Genomic DNA, 22158 nt, shown 5'->3' on the forward strand with positions numbered 1-22158 from the left:
TTAGATGTTACATGTGTGTATAAACACCCATTCTCATATTGCCCTAATAATCTATGTGTACATAGGTATAAACGTATGTGTATGTAGGTATTTGTACACGTGTATATATGTATGCATTTCCTATTTTCTATGTAGTTGTATCACTGTTAGCTTTGTTCTGCTTGTCGCTTGCTGTAGGCCAGAGACAGCAAGCTGCTGATGGCAGCATTTCTTTTAGGCTTAGACATAGCCTGAATGGGGCAAAATTTGTATCCAATTTGATCCTCCTTTCCTGGTCTGTTATATTTTGTTTTCTTTTTGGTATTTCCTTTTCAAACACCTGGGACAGTCATTTTCAAATACTACCACAGAAGAAAATAGATTATTAAACTTGTTTACAATGAGTCAGGGAGAGAGACTAATAAGGGTATTAAATCAAAACATAAAGACTAAGTTTCTAATGATTGGATTTCAAACATTAGGAAGAGAGCAAAGAGTGAATTCACCAACCTCTTCAAAGCCTACAGCTCCTATACATGCCTAATATCTCCATCTACTCATGAGTCTTACCCAAAGGAGAATTGAAGTATTAAAATTTTAAGTCACTTCATGTTTAAAAATAGCCACACTGCATAGGTTTTAAATATTTGATGTAGAAGGTATCTTATATGTTGAGAAAGAAAAAATACATGTGAATTTGATAGCAGCTACTAATAAAACAATCCATATTTCCTCTCACTATCTGGCAGGTCCCCAGTCCCTTTAACATTTGAAATCTGAGTGGGGACAGACAAGGCTTGTGGTATGGAGAGTATTATTAGCCTACATAAACTTTGCTAGGCTTACCTAACATACCTTAAAACGCAGTCCCAGACTCAGAATTTCTAGATTCACTGGAGTTCTCTGATAATGTAGACTGTCTACACTTAACTCCTAAAGCCTGATAGATCTAGATTATCATTAAGCTCATCAGTCTCAGACTCTATTCTACTGATATTGCATGGCAAATAGTAGTGCTGTGTCTTATTTGACATACTTCGAATGTCTAAGATGTCTGAGTAACTCTAAGAGGGAATTGCCGAAATACATAAGAATTAGAGTTTCATTTACTGCACACTACATTCTCAGCACAAATCTTTAAGTGCTGACTGCAATTTGGCATTAGGCCATGAATGAGTAGTTACTGAACATTTTGGAAAGTCACTGTATTTGGATTGCTGTGGTTAAAATACGATAATTGGACAAACTAAAAACTGTAACTGTTGTTTGTGTGTATATGTATGTTTGTGTGTATTTGTAAGTCGTGTTGTGATACGATCTTAATTCCTTGGGAAACTTAAATCATGTTATTTAAGAAAACACATTATTTCACTATGTATATATTTATTATTTATTATTATACTAGGCTCACTACTTTTGGGGGGCCTAGATAAGACGGATTTTTTTTCCTATTTGTATTTTCCTATTTTAGGCAAGCACCTAAAATTTGCTTAGTAGTCATGTTAACAAGTTAATCACCTTCCCTATTGGTATGTTTGTCAAATTTCAAAAGTATGTCCTCTTATTTTCAGAAGAGAGGTAGTTTATTCCAATCCAACCAGGACCACCTAACCCTTATACCCCAAAAGGCACTTGGCTGCTTTTTGACCAAGAGAAAAGAACATTTAAAATTGAAAAATAAGTATCAAATAATTAAATACATCTCTTAAACATCATTTTGCTTTTGACAAGCAGCTTGCCCTTGATTTCTTTCTATAGAAGAATGAGAGCTTTATGCCAAAACCATAAAGTCAAAGGCGATGCCTTCTCCTTTCACAATCTAACCAAGGAAAACTAAGCCGCGATAACAATCCCTAGCTTTTGCTATCAAGTTGTAAAAGAAGAAAACAAGAAATGCCATGGATCTTTATCTCTGTCCTTTGAATAGGATTTCTTTAAACCAGAATGTGGGATGGGGAACCCTATAGAGATCCTAGTTTTCAATTTTAGATAATTATTTTCTTCACACATTTAATATTTTTATTAACTTCCATGAGAACAGGTACAACATTGGCAATGTTTGTATTTCTTCTGACAATAAAAAACTACCTTTTCTCATTGACCTCTTCCTGGACAAGCCTCATCCATTTTATAAAGTGGCAGGAGTAGTCCTCCTCAGCTCAATTGTGGAGGGAGGCTCTTCCTTGAACATTGCAGCGAGAGACATAGAAAGCACATTTCCTTGTGTAACGGGGTGTAAGAGAATTAGTCACAGCAGGAAAACAGGAGTGATTCAGGGTAGATGCCATGGTTCTTTTGAAGCATAAGCTGAGGTGATACCATAAACTGGAAGCAGGTGCAGTTCCTGCTATTTTCTACAATACATGGATGCGACTGATGGAAAATTTACTCTCTGTTCATAATATCACCTACTCAAGAAACAGACTTAACTACGTACACCACTGTTCCCTCTCATAAGCATTTAAAATAGTGCATTTTAAAAATTCTCACTTTTGAAAGAGATTTTTAGCATTACTAGATTAAAGCTACTTAACGTTTAGATCATGGACTTAATAATCTGATGAAGGTTATTTTCTGTCTCTCTAGAAAAATGTGGATATATTGTATATATATCCACATTTTTATATATATCCACATATATATCCACATTTTTATATATCTACATATATATCCACATTTTTATACATTCACATGTATATCCACAATATATCCACATATTGTATATATATCCACATTTTTACATATAAATTTTCAAGAGTTTACTGAATCCATACAGCCCACGGACCCCAGGTTACAGACTGGTATCTGAGATTACAAAATGTGAACTTTGATCTTTGATTTAAGCATTAAAGATTTAAGATTAAGTAACTCTAATCTTGTGTGTAGTAAAAACAAAACATTTCAATAAGCCAGCATTTTCAAAGTGTGTTCTGCAGATAAATAGTTTTGTTGAGTGTTAAGATATTTTACATTGAAAGTATTTCCTTGGTTTCATTGTCAAATAAGTTTTTAAGAAATGCTGAGTTAAACAAAAGTTAACAATTATAAACAGCTTTCTCTTGAACAGGGATTTCTCACAGCTTTTAATATTCTAATCTATGTTTTGATTCTTCAAGAAGGGAAATAAGCTCAGAGAGTTTGCAGAATATGTTTGCACATTGAACCTTTTTCTTTCATTGAGCATTTCAGAGGAATGGTATTTCTCTGAATCTCAAGAATTTGGGAAATGCTGCAATAACCTTTTCCAAATCATGCCACAAATATTTCTTTTAGAAATGTAACTCCTTTGGACAGCTCTTTTAAGTTGTTTGAACACAGCTGAATCACATTGATTCAAGCATACTGATACATCTTGAAGCTCTCACAAATGAGTTTCATTGATATTTCAAATTTTAACTGGCACTGACATGCAAACCAATCAATAGGGTATTCCTCTTATAAATATGATCACATTGTGTTTAAAAAACACAAGAATCTAAAATAAGTGAATGTGAGGCACTTTTGATTGCATTCATTGAATAAGCCCATTTAATAAGTGAAACTGCAAATTGATTTCTTAAGAAACAGATCCAATATAGGTTTAGTGTCTTGAGTGGAAAGTCCCTTAGAGGATTCAGAACCAAATTCCAATCATACTCTGATTCTGAACTTAATTAAAAGCTCTTCTGTGTGTCAGATTAGAGTCATTTCTACTTATTTGGTTTTATTGGAGTTATATGAACATGGAAAGACGAAAGAGTCATTAATCTAGGACAACATCTAAAGATGCTAGACTATTAGTCCTATTCAGCATCTAAAACAGTAAATATATATATAATTTAGATCAAGATCGGTGTGTTACAGTATAAGCTGATCCAATGGTAAATGGACTGAGCCAATTTTGCTTAAGTATATAAGCTTCTTACATGGAATAAGTTGATTGTTTTTGAAACAATCAATTAATTTATGACATTTAAATTTACCACTTCATTGACTTGATGAATTTAATGACACTTCCAAAGTACTTAAGATATCTTCATTTAACAGCTAACCAGGAGAATTTAGGCCAGAGTATGTGTAAGTATTCAGAAATCTTTGAATAAAACTTACTCTAAGAAAACGACAAATACCATATGATATCACTTATATGTGGAATCTAAAATATAACACAAATGAACTTATCTATGAAACATAAACAGACTCATAGACAGAGAACAGACTTGTGGTTGCCAAGGGGGGGGAGGGTAGGGGAGAGAGAGACTGGGAGTTTGAGATTAGCAGATATAAACTGTTATATACAGAATGGATAAACAGCAAGCTCCTACTGTATAGCACAGGGAACTATATTCAATATCCTATGATAGACCGTAATGGAAAAGAATATGAAAAAGAATGTACATGTATGTGTCTGAATGTAACTGAATCACTTGGATGCACAGCAGAAATTAACACAACATTGCAAATCAACTAGACTTCAGTAAAAAAAAAAAAAAAAAAAAATTTGCTCTTCCTCCATCTTGGTCTCTATTTCTGCCTCTGTCCCCATCTCTATCTCTGCCACATCTACTTCTATATCCATATCTACAGCTACATGTGTATCAGCATATAGCATCCCTCTCTCCCAGCCAAGATCTTAGGAAATATAGATTTTCCTCTTACAGATTTTTGTCTTTTTGCAAATAACTCATTCATATTTATAAAACACATTTTCAGACAGGAATTATTTCTAACGTCTAACTTAAAAATGTGATTTTAATATCTTGGTTCCCTTATTTCCCAGATTACATTCCACTATAGATTAGGTACAAGCATATTCTATCAGGACTCATAATTATAAATGAAATTGCTCCAGAATAGTTTTGTCTGTGGTGAAGTCATCTTACCTTTAGTTATGTCCTTGAACGGATATAGCCTAATTACCAGCTCTCAACTGAAAATGAGTACCCCAAGCTCCTGCTGCTATGGAGCCTGCCTTTCATTTGTTTCATTTTTCTCATCAATGAGGCAAGTGTAGCATAAATCTGTGAGACACAAAACTGAGACCAGAGATTCAACACTTTCTATGGCTAAATTAAGCAGAATGTCATAAAAGCAAATGCACTGCTGTCTGCAAAGTTAAGGGAGTGGAGTTTATAAAACTCCAATATTCTGGTCAAGAGAGAGTCTCTGTATCACAGCTGTATAAAATTATACATTTCCAAAGAATTAGAATGTGATGAAAACCACAACTCTAAATGTATAACAATAGCTTGACTTTTCTCTGATTCATAAATGGAATTCTCTGGGTCTTGGAGTCATTATTAATAGCTGCAATCATGAAAAGAATAAATATAGAATGTTAAATAGACATTTTAAATTTTGTAATTAATATACTGTTAGAAAAATAAAGGTTTGATATATTTTATTTACGTGTCAATAAAATACACTCTGCAAAACAGTTAACTCACTTTGGATTCATATTCCATACAAATGGCATTATTTAAAGTCTTTTAGAATGTATGAATTTGGCTGGGAAAAATATGTATGAATGTTCTCAATTTCTATACTCTTCCTTTAATTGGCTGATAGGGGAGCGATAAATAATGATTGCATTTTCTTAGATTTCTGTATATAGGTTTATGCCTTATGTTCTCCCAAAGGTTGAGTTTCTAACAGTATAGGTATGTGAAACTTACTGAGAACTGTGTACTGAGTATTCAGAGAGAAAAGAGTATTGAGCCTAGAAAGTGTCATAATTATTCATGTTGTTTTCCTCCTTGAGGGAGTGATCATGGAGTGCTCTGAGTAGGGACAACAGGAAGCCTGCCTAATTCTAACTTTGTGGACTGAATTCTTCTGATTCTTGTACATGCAATTTATGCACACCAGATAACTGCTTAATCTCAGTATTGCTGAGTTCACTTAATTTGAAAAACAAAAGTATTTAGACAATGGTATAGAGTTTCAGTAATACCAGTTTAATGCTTTCACAGAGAAGAAATCAAACATTAATTTTAGCTGCCTTGTTTAATATTTGCTTCCTTTATTTCTGTATGAATTACTATAGATCCTCTCTAATAAATTTTCTTTCAGCAAGTTATTGATTAGATTTGTAACATTTTTGGAACTGGGCTCCTGTTTTAACATAATATATCTCAGCTGAGCTATATGTTAATGTCATCACTGATCATATGTAAAGTCCTCCCTGGAGAATTTACATTTATGCTAGATGTGTTGGTAATTTATTGGAAAGAAAATCCATAGTATAATTATAAAACAACATGGGCGACCTATTTTTCTCTATTGATTCCAGTTAAAGGTATCGTTGTTTTGTTGGTTAAGCTTCAAGGTGGCTCTGTACCTGCTTACACTCAGAGTATAATAAGGAATTACCAGGATGAAAATAATAACAGAAAAGCACTTCTGAATATATTTTATCCTAGAGGATGATTTAAGTTTTGGGGTGAGATGTGGATGGTCATATCTGTCATGCAGTGGTAAGCTAGACTGCTGAGGATAACTTTCTTAAAGCATTCATTCAGTTGTACAAACAGAATACAATTTCTAATTAAAGAGAGTAATGTTAACATAATTAAATTGTAGGTTAAAAGAAAGGTGACTTGTATGTATCCATTCCTCTAAATAAAATGTACAGTGAAACTACATATCTAGGAAGTAGAAAAGTCTTTCTCAATCACCAGAGCCAATCATTATTCTCTGAATATTTTTAGACCAGCGGTGCCTAAGATTGGCAAGAACCATTTTCTAAGTCTGACTTGTAAATAAACTGGAAGTGTCATGCTGCTTCAATTCAAATTAAATATTTACTGAGTGCATATAATGGGAAACAGCAAATTGTAGGTGACAGAGTAGGTTTTCTTAAACTGATCCTTTTTCCCATTGGTGAAAACTAAGTATATGGATATTTATGCCATTTTATTTTGGCTATATGAAATAACAACCAAAAAACTTAACAGAATTGAAGCATGGGTCATTGTAGGTAAATGAAACATCTAAATGAGAGCCATTTCAGAGAACCTTGGGTGTTTGAGCTAGTGGCTGAACTAAGGATGGCTATTTCCCTCAAGGTGTGCTAATTATTTCAGCCTTGCAAATTGACTGTGAACTAAAATAATTTTAACAGGAAATGGAAACTGGATGATAAGGGGTATAGGAAATGGGGATCTCTGAAACAAGAAGACACTGTCTAGAAACTCTTCTAAGGGGGAAACAGAGCAGCTAGTCTTCTGGTTGGCTTACACAGCCATTAATACAGGAAGATTGGAAACCCTAGATATAAAAATGCCAATATCCACTGAAGGCTAACAGTGTGTGACAACTGAAATGTAAAGGGCCTAGAAAAACAAAAAATGTGAACAGAAGAAAAGTATGACTTGTAGAGTTTAAAGCCAACCATCTTCCCAACAGTGTGATGGAGACTGTAGTAGACCAATGGAAGAAGGACTGAAGCAGAGGGGACCCAGATCACAGGACTTTCTTTTCAATGGGGGGTGGGCAGAGGGAGTGGGTCATGGACTCCGGGGGCTAACAGAGAGGCTGCAAAGAGACATGAGTGCGGTATCTGAATATTCAGTGCAAAGTATCCTGCAGTGTAGGAATAAATTCAGTGGACAGAATATTCTCTATTTAAGAAGGTAAGGTAACAGGAAAGGAGTCAAGACCTAAGAAAAGACTGAGAAATTGCTACTGGCAAGGGCTGATGCTCAGTCCACATTTAAAAATGGGAATATTTTCTCAGTTAAAGTACAAGGCAGCTGATTGTTTTCCTGCATCCTGGAATGAGGCTTCTGGATATGACCTGGTGAGGAAATCAGGTACTCTAGATTGGAAATTAGATCAACAAGAATTTTATAAGACTTTCTTATCCACTGTAAATTCCTTACTTCCTTATTTTTGTGATTCTTCATTTCTTCAGATTGAGGATCTTCAAAATACTAAAACCAAAAAGATGGGAATGATTTGGTAGCTGGGAACGTTTAGGCTCTTCTCCAAAGTCAATCTGTGGAGAAGAGGTATATCCCAAAATGGCAAAGAAAGCTAATAACTGTAAAATGGAAAAAGAAGTAGGCTGAATGCTTCAGAGTCAGTATGATGAAAAAGAGGGCTTCATAGGATACAGGCTTGGAAATCTCTGGTACTTCATCTCAGGGAGACTGACATTAGTGGAGGACATGCCCCTATTGTGGTCATTTGTTATGTTTACTACTGTGCCTCCAGACACCCTGCCTATTAGAGGGAACTTCCAGGACAGCTGGCAGGTAGGCCCCTGACCAACTCCCCCAGCTTCTGGGAGCCAGGGCATGGGCATAAGCTAAAATGCTTGATACACCTCTGTAGAGCTCTAAATGTGGGACAAGTGATGCAAAGAAGAGCTCAGAGTTAATTCTAGTGAGAACAGCAGGAGTGGCATCTGGTGCTGTGGCAGCTGGGAAGTGGTGTATTCATGTCCGGTACCAGCCACGGTGCAAACGTCAGCAGGGGCAGCATGGCGGCCCATGCGCTACTCCTTTTGGATAAATTTTAGCTGCAGTTCCTGCTCCCTAGACAACTTAAGTTCTTTCCAGTTTTCCAAGTCTGTATTTTTAGCCTTTGTGTTGATTCTGTGAAATAATGCCTCTTGCTAATAACTTCTTTTCACCTAATATTAACCAGGGTAGTGCTTCTTGTATTTGAAACTAGGGATCCCGAAAAACCATTTTACTAAAGAAGAAATTGTTTGTTGCCATAATAGTGGAGGGAAGACCCACCTTGAGAAGAAAGCCGTAGAAGTGATGAGTTATGTATAAGGAATCGGAGATATCTTAATGCGGATATTGGCCGGGTGTGAGCTGTAGGCCTCCAAATCCTGTCGCTACCTTATAGCTGCTATTTGCAAGTTAACATCTTTTGATTTCTTTCTTTATAATATAAGATGATAATACCTACCTTGTACAATCATTAAGAGGATTAAGTGACATACGTAAGATGCTTAGAAAGAGGCCTGGAACATAGTTACTACTTAATATTTATAATTATTGTCCTTATTTATTTGCAATCCTTTTCATACATTTTTATTGAATTATAATCACACACAAGGTATATGCCAGGCACTGGTTTTGGCACTGCGGATAGAGGAGTGAACGTGAGAGTTACAGACCCTCATGGAACTACATTCTAATAAGAGTAGAGGATTTCCATACTTAGAGATGGTGAGTGGCGCAGATGCTGGAAGGCATCCAGGATGAGCAAAGAAGCATAGAAGCCTGCAAGGCCAGCTCACATTTGGGGAATGGCAAGGGTCATGTGTGGCTTCTCCCTCATCCAGCTACGTGGGAGACACAGTAAAATATGCTGGGGCAAAGGAACCCAGCTGAATATCACTGATACACGAAAGTGTGCAAACTTTCCCACTGTCCACTGAGAGGCCTCTGACACAACTTTTTGTCCTCCTTCAGAAATTCTAAAGTGAGTCCTCCTCAGACTGGTAAAAGGTAAGGTAATTTCATAATAAAAAGTAGAAAGAGTAGCGTGAAGAGGGATTAAAAGCATCAAGGTTGGAGCCTGAGTTCTCATGGACTCAAGAGGAGCAGGAGTGGGCAGGAAGCAGTGGAATGTATGGCACCGGTGTGTGGTTACACAGCAGTGAGAACGTTATACAATAAAGGCCTGTAGTAGCTGTGCAGAGCTGAATCAGTATACACGTCATCCCAACCACATGACGCCTTTGCATTAATGTGCTTTGAGTTGGTAAAAGTCAGAAAGAAGTATTGGAGGGTGTTCCCCTGGTGATGCTTTGTGCTGCTTGACTTGCTCTGGGAAGCTTTACTGGGGGGGGGGGCGTGTCGGGGGGGAGTTGAGAGAAGCAGCTCTCATGGGAAAACCTGGACATACCTTGACCCTGGTTTTCTTCTTTAACCACCATTCTCTTTTTCTGTCCAACAGACCACATTCTGTGAAGAGTTTCGGAGTTGTGTTTTTGTACTGCTACATTTGAATTATTTTGAAACTACTTTTGGTTGAATGCATTATTTCTGTAGACCAACCAAGATGTCACTGCAGATTAAACCTAAGGGCTCAAGTCCTGAACAAAGTCATGAAATGAAGAGAGGGCCAGGTGAAGGAATGTGAACTTCATTCTGTACACAAGAGGCCACTTAGTGAGGCGATAAAAGCATGAGATTTGGGGTTACATATACCTGTGTTCAAATATATTTCTAGCTACAGGATTGTTCAAGCTGCTTAGGGTCTCCACAAAATAAACACTAAGTCAAGATCAGGATTAGAATCAAGTGGGATAACATATATGGAGTACACTGTAATATCTAGCACCCAGGTGTAATGTTTATGGGGATTGAAGTGTGGGCCCGGAGGTGAGGAAGAAGAATACAGATAAATATTTGAAGAAATGATGGTGAAAGCTACGCACTAGAACAGTCTGTCTCCTGTTTTTGTAAATATAATTTTATTGGAACACAGCTACCCCCATTCCTTTAAGTATTGTTAATGGCTCTTGTCATGCTGCAATGGCAGACTTGAGTAGTTGTGACAGAGGCCATATGGCTCAGGAAATCTTTAATATTTGCTGTTTGACCCTTTACAGAAAAAGTTTTTTGACCTCTGGACTAGAGAAATAGATGGTTGGATAAGAAAATATGAAAAGAAAACTGAAGAGTCCTGAGCCTGTGTATAAGGAATGTCTAGGTACAGGATATATTTTTGTTTGTTTGTTTTTGTTTCTCGTGGTACGCAGGCCTCTCACTGTTGTGGCCTCTCCTGTTGCGGAGCACAGGCTCCGGACACGCAGGCTCAGCGGCCATGGCTCACGGGTCCAGCCGCTCCGTGGCATGTGGGATCTTCCCGGACCGGGGCACGAACCCGTGTCCCCTGCATCGGCAGGCGGACTCTCAACCACTGCGCCACCAGGGAAGCCCGGTACAGGATATTTTGCTTTCATTTTGGGGCTATCACTAGTACTTCCACATTTATAGAGAGAAGATAATAGGATCCTCAAAACAGTCTATTAAAAGGATAGTAGAGATAGATGAAAGTGTATCCTTTTACCAAGTCCTGCTCCTTTTGCATCAAGGAAATCCAAGCAGGGGCAGGCTGTTTGCAGAATTCAGCCTTTCTAAGGAGGCTGAGTATTCTCTAGCTATAGGAGGAAATTCACAAAGGTAAAATTCCAGAGATTTCCTGTAACTGAGGCTATAGCTAAATCAGTAAAGGTTTATTAGTCAAAAACCTTGGTGGCAAAACTCACAGTACATCCACTGTCCTAATGAAAAATATATAAAAACATAAATAGGTGATATATAGTTTAACACCGTGCTATATATCTTAAGCTTCATTGACAAAGTGAAATGACAAATATTGGTTTGGGTGATAATGTTTTCAATCTACCTCTCTATTTGGGATCTAGCTTAATCATATTTACTCCAACCTGGAAGACAGAAACTTAAATTGCAAAATGAAATTTGCAAAATTTCAAGCAACTGAACTAACTATCCTACACATGGATGGTCCCTCAATTACTCTACATCTAATACTGTCTTATAACTTTCTCATTAAATTAAATATGTTTGTTCTCCCGAAGACACCCTTGATGTTGGTATTTTGGCTTCAAGGTCCTGCAGATTTAATGTTTGTGAACTAACTTTAGATCTCATTGACATATCCTGACTGAGAATGTAGCCCCTGAATAATGCTTACTCATTTGAACATCTGCTCCTACACATATATTACCGTCATTTAAAAAAAAATTACCAGAGCATACTTAATAACTATTATTTTAGAATCTAAGTGCCACATGACAAAGTCAATTTAAAGAAACAAAATGATTATCTGTTTGGTGAATTTTTACTCAATTAGTTCCATTCCAATTTCATATTTAGCTTTTATTTGTGTGTTTTCATTTGAAAGACTTTTATTTGAATGCCTATTATACTTGAAAGTAAACAAGTAAATTATACATTATCCATTTTACTGATGTGGAAAAAGCTGGCATGACTTGAGCAAGGGATTTTTGTTTTTATTTTCCTAAAATCTTTCGATCATAAAATCATTAAATCATTTTTCCCAAATATTCAAGCATTATGCTTTTATCTATGCGTCTTGATGTGTTCAGCATGAACATTCGTTTTGGCTTTTGACTACTTGCTTAAGACCACAGATGAAGGTGAAAAAAATTATGTGTCTCTGAGAGATTTATAGGAATATGTTAATGAAGATTTTCCATGCAGTTCATTCTTGATTTTTCTGAAGTCCACAGTAGATGAGTTTCCAGATGAAATTCTAGTTGAAGTTATAAAACATATGAAAATTGAAAACTCAATAAATCTTGCTTAAGTAGTCCAGGAAGAACATTCACCATGCTGCTCACATTCTCCAATCATCACATTCAGAATCCTTAAGCAATAATGTGAACTATCTTCATTTGATTAAACAAAGATTACCTATTAACATGTCAAGACCGACTAAATGAAAGTCCCATTCTCCAGAATAACTGTCTTAGTAATGACTTGTATGGATTCTAAATGAAATTGATTCTGTTACATTTATAGGAGAAAATTGCTCCCAATCTGAATACAAAGTGGAAACACTGGCCTCATTATTTCACATCTTAAACAGTGGGAAAAATCAGAATATATTAAAAATATTTTTTAAAAAACAGATACTATTAAAAATTTATAAAGCATCTACTTTCACAGGACATTGCTCAGCAGTCCTCTCACTGTTCTTCCTTTATTTATTAAAAATGGCACAACTCTTGAATATGAAGTGCCCAAAGACATAGTTGTTAAGTCGGACACACCGTTTTATGTAGTAGCACCATTTTATGTAGTGGACACACCATTTTATGTAGTGGACACACCATTCTGGACACACCATTTTATGGTGTGGACACACTATTTTATGTAGTAGCAACGTGACAGAAATATATGTCAGACCTGATATAAGTAGTTTAGTTTATCCTACTTTTATTTGCCTACGTATACCAGCTGCTGCAGCTTAGATTTCTCTAAGGAGAGAATGAAGTGAAAAATTTTAAAGTATATGCTGTGAGGAATTTATAGACTCACCACTGGCAGTAACCGCTAAGGAGTACACCTAATATAGTGCATTATGGCAGCATCATTCAATGTGCTGTAGCTAAGGGCTTGTCAGCACTTCTATTTTAAAGTCCTCTTTTCTGGTGTTTATGATTTGGCCAGTATGAATTGCTGAGGCTTGAAAATAACAGTTGGTGAAGATTGAGGTGCGCAGAAAATTGTTTCATTTTTGAGCAGTAGAATGAACGGCAAAGTGGTATAAAGGAGTCAAATCAGCTCAACTAATTTAGGACTTCACCTTGTAAAAGGAGGGGAGGGAGAAATCTCCAGCTTAGGCTCTTATGTGGATTGTTCACTAGATGTTTCAAACACGTAGTCAGAAGTGGGAGAATTTAACAAGAAATTGGGTTTGGGATTAAGAGGAAAAGCCAATTGAAAATGAAGAAAATCATCTTTTTTATAGCCTTGTTGTCATACGTGATATACATTTAACAAGATATCATTTATTTAACAAGAGAATGCTATCGTGTGAAACACAGTGTTAAGCTTTGGGGAAATGGGTTAAATAAAAATGAGATATATTAATATCTGGCATATCTAGGAATAAGGAGTTTGTGTCCTCTGTGGTGGTCATCTATAAGCTACCATAGAGGTTTACATGCCATCTCAGAGTGCTGACTCTGAGCTTACATTCTAGCATTAAACCAGAGAAAAACACAGACAAAATAAAAATCTTTGTGTGTCTTTACTTCTATGTCAAGAGCAACAAGAGGGGAAAGTTGCGTGGTGGGAGCAGAAGTGAGAGACAACAATTAGTTGTCTCTCATTTGAGACTCTATATCACAGTATAGAAAGAGACAGAAAAACAACCCCTTAACAATGTATATAGTACTACAGTCCATGGTTCCCATCAAAGACTGTTCTTATCCAATTGTAGTGGGTTCTATTCACTTCCCCCCTTTTCAGGAAAGTGCCATGACACCAACTCCTTAAATATCTAGTGTATATTCATAAACCACAATTCTATAACCAAGCAGGACCCAATGGAGTCTTCCTGGAACAGATACCAATCCCCCACCTGCACTTACGCCATGTCCTTCACCTGCCTCTTGTCTGTAGAAAAACTTTAGCTTCCTAGGCGTTCCCCAAGTTCCAAAGAATAAATGTAATCATAGAAATGAGAAAGGAAAGCAGTCAAACAAAACAAAATAATAATACTCTAGCCATTAAATTAAGTCAAGGAAATCCAGTTCTTCTTCGAGGACTACAGTTAATACTCTTAGCTGTATCCTTTGAGCTATTTTGAAGATACTAAAATCCCCACTGGGTGGAAAAAGTTAACTGTATGCTGCCCACAAGCATGTAAACCTCAGACCAATTAAAACCAGAAGGTTGATGATGGTGACTCCGATTACCTTACCACCAACAATCAGAAGGATGTCCATGGCCTGCTCACACACTCCACAATCTCCCTCCCTCACTGTACCTTTAAAAACCTTTCCCTGAAAGCCTTCAGGGAGCTCAAGCCTTTTGAACTCTAGCTACCTGGACGCCTTGCTTGGCACCCTGCAATAAATGCTACACTTTCCTTCACCAAAACCTGATGTCAGTAGATTGACTTTACTGAGCAAGGGCAAGAAGACCCAAGTTTGGTTTGGTAACAGATCCACTCCATGTCATCAGTAAATTGGTTCAGATTGAGCCTCAGGACTGAGCTGAGTCAACTAGAATCACCTTCCCAAGGGCTCAGAATTAGGAAAAAAGGAGAAAGTGGCAAAGGATACTATTCTGCAGAGAGAAAGAGAGGAAGGGAGCAGACATACAGAGAGATGTAAAGATAATAGAGCATAATCCTGGTAGGTTCCTGATTCTGGTTTGTTCCTGAGGCCCAGCTGCATATCTGTTTTTGAATTTTCTTGATACTCCAGTAACCATTAAATTAATCCTCTTCTTGCGTTAAAATTCTTAGCACCTATTACTTAAACTAGCAATCTCACTACTGGGCATATACCCTGAGAAAACCATAATTCAAAAAGAGTCACGTGGGCTTCCCTGGTGGAGCAGTGGTTGAGAGTCTGCCTGCCGATGCAGGGGACGCAGGTTCGTGCCCCGGTCCGGGAGGATCCCACATGCCGCGAAGGGGCTGGGCCCATGAGCCATGGCCGCTGAGCCTGTGTGGCCAGAGCCTGTGCTCTGCAACGGGAGAGGCCACAATAGTGAGAGGCCCGTGTACCACAAAAAAAAAAAAAAAAAAAGAGTCATGTACCACAATGTTCATAGCAGCTCTATTTACAATAGCCAGGACATGGAAGCAACCTAAGTGTTCATCAACAGATGAATGGATAAAGAAGATGTGGCACATATATACAATGGAATATTACTCAGCCATAAAAAGAAATGAAATTGAGTTATTGGTAGTGAGGTGGATGGACCTAGAGTCTGTCATACAGAGTGTAGTAAGTCAGAAAGAGAAAAACAAATACCGTATGCTAACACAGATATTTGGAACCTAAAAAAAAAAAAAAAAAGGTTCTGAAGAACCTAGGGACAGGGCAGGAATAAAGACGCAGATGTAGAGAATGGACTTGAGGACACGGGGTGGGGGGGGAAGGGTAAGCTGGGACGAAGTGAGAGAGTGGCATGGAATATATACACTACCAGATATAAAACAGATAGCTAGTGGGAAGCAGCTGCATAGCACAGGGAGGTCAGCTCCATGCTTTGTGACCACCTAGAGGGGTGGGAAGTGGGGGGAGGGACACGCAAGAGGGAGGAGATATGGGGATATATGTATAGCTGATTCACTTTGTTATAAAGCAGAAACCAACACCCCATTGTGAAGCAATTATACTCCAATAAAGATGTTTAAAAAAGAAAAATTAAACTAGGATTCTAATGAATACACAAGTTAACAAAACCATACCAATATGGTAGCAGTTATTATTCCATTTCATACAATCATAAGACTTGATTCATTTCTCTGATTTCTCATATATTAAGCTTTTCTACACTGTAGATCAAATTAATGAACTATTCTTTTTTTTATAAATTTATTTATTTATTTTTGGCTGTGTAGGGTCTTCGTTTCTGTGTGAGGGCTTTCTTTAGCTGCAGCGAGTGGGGGCCACTCTTCATCGCGGTGCGCGGGCCTCTCACTGTCGCGGCCTCTCTTGTTGCGGAGCACAGGCTCCAGATGTGCAGGCTCAGTAGTTGTGGCTCACGGGCCTAGCTGCTCCGCGGCATGTGGGATCTTCCCAGACCAGGGCTCGAACCCGTGTCCCCTGCATTAGCAGGCAGATTCTCAACCACTGAGCTACCAGGGAAGCCCTAATGAACTATTCTTGATCTTAACGTTTCATTCAGATAGAGTCCAGATTTACTGAAGCCTATTTTTACCACAAATTTTCTTGTTTCCCTCCTCTGATTGTCTATTACTTTTTGATTTTTTCTCCTTGGTGTCTTTTCCTCTAAAATCTGAACTCTAAAGTCTTATTATTTACCTGAAATATAAAAGCTCCAGATGGCAGATTGATCCTAGTCTTTGGTTTTGGTTTCTTTTGATGATAAAAGAAAAAAGCAATACAAAAATAATAAAAATCTCAAACAGGATTAGATAATAAGGGATATATTTCAAACCTGGGTGAAAAAATAGGTCTTATTTCTAAGGAAACCAAACCAAGCTAGCTTTTTAGGCCCCCTCTTTGGTAGTCCCCCAAAGCTCTAGCTTTTTTGAATGAAGTTGCAACATGACTACAGCAATCCCAGGCTTTCTACAACACATTACAACATCCCAAGGAAAATAGAGAATCTTTTCCAGGACCTCCCCAAAAAAGCATGGGATTCCTTTTAATGCATCGGTCCAGACTAGGTCAGGTGACCATCTGGGCCAAAGGGAATGAGATGTGCAAAACTGGCTTAAATCAGTAAAGGTCCGCTCTTAAAGTCAGGAAAAAGGAGAATCTCAGTGCAAAGGAAAATAAACTTCTGATAATAGGAGAGAGATAACTTCTCAAAGAATAATCATAATACGCCTGGTGATATAAAGAGGGAAAAGGTATTGGGAAGGTAACGAGAATACAGCTGCAGTACCATATATCTTCATCCTTTCCCAGAAGTGAGGTTAGTTTAGAGGATGTAGATCACATGGTATGAAATCTCCATTTGTGTGAGAAGACGACGTATGGATGGGCCACAGAAGAAGAAAGATGCAGGATATAGGAGCTCCATGGCAACACAGGTGGTACTTACACAGGCAGGTAATAGTGAGAGTGCAGACCACTAGAATCAAGGCAAGAGGGGCATAGAACTGCTAAAGCAGAACGCAGCAGCAGCAATAAATCTGGGAGAATGTGAGCATCCCAAATCTGGATCTGAGCTCCCCAGACCACCGGGGAATGAAGGAATCAGTGTCAAAAGAGGAGAGACTCTGAGAAGTGTTCGCTAATAAACAGAACACTGTAATTTACTAATAGAGGAAAGGACTGTTACATACTTAAAAATGCAAGTTAAATTATACTGGATGACAGATGTCTTTACTTGGCTTTTCAGTCACTCGTTTCACAAGTTTGTATTGTTTACTTATTTACTGTGTCTCATGCTGGCTCCAGAATTTACAGATATAAAACAGACAGGACCCTGACCCCCTGACGCTTATAGTCTAGGGAACCTAGAATTACACTATTAAAATACTCTAATAAACATCTCCCCAGATTGCTCTGGGAGCACATAAGAAGGGCATCTAATTCACCCTGGAGGTAGAGATATTGGAAGACTTTTGATGGAAGGGACGCTGAGGAAAATCCTAAGAAATTAGTAAGAGGTAGTTAGGTGTGGAGAGTTGGCCAAAGTGCTCTAGACACAGGCAGTGCTTTTGTGCAGATCCTGATATAAAAAAAGAAGAAAAAAAGGTCAATCATCTTCCTATTTCTTCCCACCAGGGAGAGACTTGAGTGGGGGTCTGAGAATTCATAAATATCCTATAATGATCCTTATGGGACCTGTGAACTACCCCTCAATTGTATCCAGAAATGTATTTGGGTAAAGGAATCTTTATCTAAACAAAAACTTTAACCCAATTATCATATCTGCAAAGAGGTTAATGACACACAAAAAAAGTTTAAGTTGAAAGAAAATTTCAAAAAAGAGTAGAGAATCTCTAACTGACAGGTCTTCTAGAGGAAAACAAGAGAGGATGATTAGAGCTTCTAAAGAAACTCACTGTTTCTAAAGGCCCTCCTGGAAGTAACTGATGTGACCCACCCAAGTGGTCTCAACTCTAGCCCCTTAGATGTTACCTCTTTCTTTATACCCTTTAAAAGCTTCAGCTCTGCTCTTAGAAAACAGCTTTCTATAAACTGCCTGCAGGCTCCCCGTCTACATCCTCAGATTGTATTACCTCTCTGGGAATAGCTTCTCTGGTGTTTTGTTGATAGAGAAAATTAAAAGCATCTCGTCTTAGCTGCCTTTAACTGCTGTTGTAGTTCATTTTGTTCGGCCATGAGATGGAGATGGCTCCAATGTGCTCCACTGATGAGGGGTTTGTTCCCATGCAAATCTCCTAGGAGCCCTGAGGAGCCTGGCTACCTCTCCTCACTGAACTCCAAGTAGGGGCATCACAACACCTCCCGTGATATATATGTCTCCTTGTTTGCCCTGCAGTGTAGTCTTGGCACTTCATTTCTTCTGTCCTCCACATAGACATGATGGACCCACATCCCATACCCTCTGGGAGCTGGAATTTAAGAGAGTGGTCCTGACACTCTGTCTGGCCATGTCCCACCAGGTCAACTGATTCCAGTTCTCTTTTCTTCTGCGCTACGTGTGGCACAGAGAACTTAACAACAGTGCTGCCGAAGCGGACATCCCAATAGGGAATACAATTCTTGTCCCTCCCTCTTGAAGAAAATCCCAATATCTATGATTGCTTTTCTTCAAGTCACATTCCAACTTCTCTTTGAATAGAAGGGGACTATTCTTTCTCCTACTCCTCATAGAAAAAGGAAATAGTCACTCACAAGGTTGGGGTGGTGATCTGGGGGACCTCAATTGTGGCATCTCTCAATAGACCCAGTGGAGGTTGCTGGTTTCAGTTGCTGGTGACTCCTTTAGAACATGGCAAGCTTTGCTATTTTCATCGTACTCTTAAACCTACCTTGTCCTCTCCAGTTCTCATGGCTGGACCCACCATTTACCTTACCTGCAGATTCAGCCTTGCTCAAATTCACTGGACAATCCAGAAAGAGAAACAAAATAGTACATTTGAGCACAGTGGAGTGGGACATTTAATAACTAAGCCTCTCTCTCATTTTGGAGGCAGATATAAAGCCTTAGTACAGGCCCATGTGCCATTATTTCTGAGAGGCAGACTTTTCCCACTTGTGATAATAGGGCTCTGAAGCAGTGGAGAAATGAAGTCTGATGTCGCACATATATTGCCTTGGGACACATGGGCTACAGAAGTCCTCATGAGCTGAGAGTGGGGGGTGGATGGGTAGGGAACATATTACTGTGCCAAAGGACGGGAGACAAAGAGACATTGAGACTCTATTGAGCGGGCACAGGGAACTGGATGACCCACAGGTCCTATAGACTGTGGTCTATTTTTCTACTTACCTGAGGAGACTGCTGAATATCAGGAGGCAAACATTCTGTTCAGCAACTACTTTGATTGTAACCACCCGATTTGTAAAATGCACGTTTGCTGGGTTTTTGCTTCATCTTTTTACAGAGATTGAAATCCTGGCTTACTCTCCTTAGACCATCCCTGAGTGGTGATGATTTGCCAAGAAATCACAGACTGCTGCTGGCTTTCCCTTTGAAAAATAGCTGTTTCAATTAATCTGTAAATGACCACATTTGAAACTTTAGTGGAAAATTGCCGTTTAGTATCTGCTGTCTATGATCTGCTCCCCATTTTCCATTTCTATTGTAAGAGAAATCACTTTATGTCTCGGTGGAAAGCCGACCTTGCTACCCACACTCAAGGCTGTAAACGATGAATGCTCACTTTTCCCAACGCCCCTTTGAAGCCAGAGCTTCACCCAAACTAGGCTTGGCTACTCCGATGCGCCTGCCCTGAACTTTGATGGAGAGAAGCAAGGTGGTGGTGGGTGATGGCTAAGTCAATGGCAACAGTGAATCCCCAGGTCCAGCAGTTTCAGATTTTCCAGTGGGGCTTGAAGTGTCTGGAGGCAATGCCAGTGGGGGACCAGACATGCTCAGCACCAGCCGGTCTTCAGGAGCAGTGGCATCATGTCCTTGCCAGGTGCCCTTTCTTTGGTACAGTCTTTTTCAGTGGACTTGGCCATTGTTCAGTCTCCCTGGCCCCCACCAATTTCCGATCCTGGTTCTTCAGCATCCCAGGTGATTCTGAGAACTAGCCAAAATCCTATTCTGCTTAAATCAGCCAAAGACAATTTCTGACACTTGCAACTAAGAAGATAAAATTTTTCTTAAGAAAAATATGGTGTTCCTCTTAAGTAAGAGGAACACCATATTCTGGCTGGCTGGGTGAATTTCTACTATCAGCTCATATAGCTGACTTTGCTCTCCAGTGAATTTCATATTTGGGGCTCTATTCCTTCCAGTCTATTTTCCTGGGGAGAAATTAAACCCAGAAAATGGTAGAAATCGAAGAAATAAAATTAATATGGTAATATTTATTATCTGGATACTTCTTTTAAGGAAATATTTTTAAAATGTGATTATACTTATGGAGATGAAGGATATATTATATTATTTGTGGAGATTATCTTTCATATATATATGTCAAAATTTATACAATGGTACATTTAATATGTGCAATCTATTGTATGTTGATTACACATAAAGCTGTTAATATTTTATAGCAAGCAAATACTTCTTTATTAGTAAAATTAATAACTAATATTTGTAAATCTTTATACTCTGTAAATCATGCAAAGAAAATTCTTTCAAAGGAGTCTGAAAAGGATACCAGATAATTGGAAGTTGTTAAGTGATGACAGTGACAATATTTTTAATTGCTCAAACACATCACTTGGAGAATTAAAGAGTCTTTGCAATGAATCAATTTCTTCTGAGAAAGAAAGAAGCAGACCTTGCCAGAAGGGACCCTGCCTGGTACTCACAGCTGGGCTGTGATGTTTTCTTATTTAACATTAACAATTTCACAAAGAAGGCCACCATATTACCATGATGGATCAAGGTAAACACATGATCAATGTGAAGTTGAACGTGAACACACACAATAAAACCCAAACACCATCCAAGCCATAGAAAGGACTAAAGATCTCCCCGTCCTGGCTAATATGAGTCACTTCTGCCTCTTTACCAATCACAGTATAAGCCGCTCTCTATTCTTCTCCACTTCAGAAGAGAATGATCACCCCTGCTTTCCGACGGCATTCATTCCAGAGCAAAGCCCCACTACTACTTGAACCCTCTCCCAAGTCACCTTACATGAGCCTCAATCCTATAACATGTCCTCCTAACGCCCTCTTACTGAGACACCTCACAGTTCCCACAGTGCACTTTCTCCATCATTGCAAAAAGTCAATCAAGACAAATTTGTTCAATTACATGTATGTTTCTAGTGGTCTTTTGTTCAGGGCATTGGCAATCCAAATGTAAATTGTGCTAGTTTTAAAGTACACAATGGCCCAGAAGCATATCTGTATTTATCATTAATGCTTACTTTTCAGGGATATTTTTCCTACCAAGACATTATATGCAGTGAATAATATGATCCATAAAATTTTCTCAAAATTAGAAAACTTAACGTTATAGAAATAGGTAATTCTTTTTTGTTGCTCCATCAGAAATCAGGTTTACAAATGGCTTTCTGTAACAGGTACATTTTTCTCTGCTGCCCTCTTGTTCCTGGTATTAATTACAGAACTGTAAAAGCAAATTATGCTTGTCAGGAGCCACCTGCTATTCTGTTGCTTGAATGTCATATTGCTATTTAGATTTAACTTCAAGTGCGATTTTCAAGTTGCAAAGGAAACCCAGACCATTTTTCTTTTACATCCAAAAAAATCGCAATTGAATCTTTAGGTCTGAATAGAATCTTATTTACACAAAAAGATAAGCTCATGTTTCTACCAAAAGAAATCTAAAGAAAAGAACTCTGCTGCCCTAACAAAACTGAATTTGCTAAAGTTCACATTGATGTTACTATCATTTTTAGATC

Source organism: Phocoena phocoena, chromosome 12 (genome assembly GCF_963924675.1).
Source record: "Phocoena phocoena chromosome 12, mPhoPho1.1, whole genome shotgun sequence".
Classification (NCBI taxonomy): domain Eukaryota; kingdom Metazoa; phylum Chordata; class Mammalia; order Artiodactyla; family Phocoenidae; genus Phocoena; species Phocoena phocoena.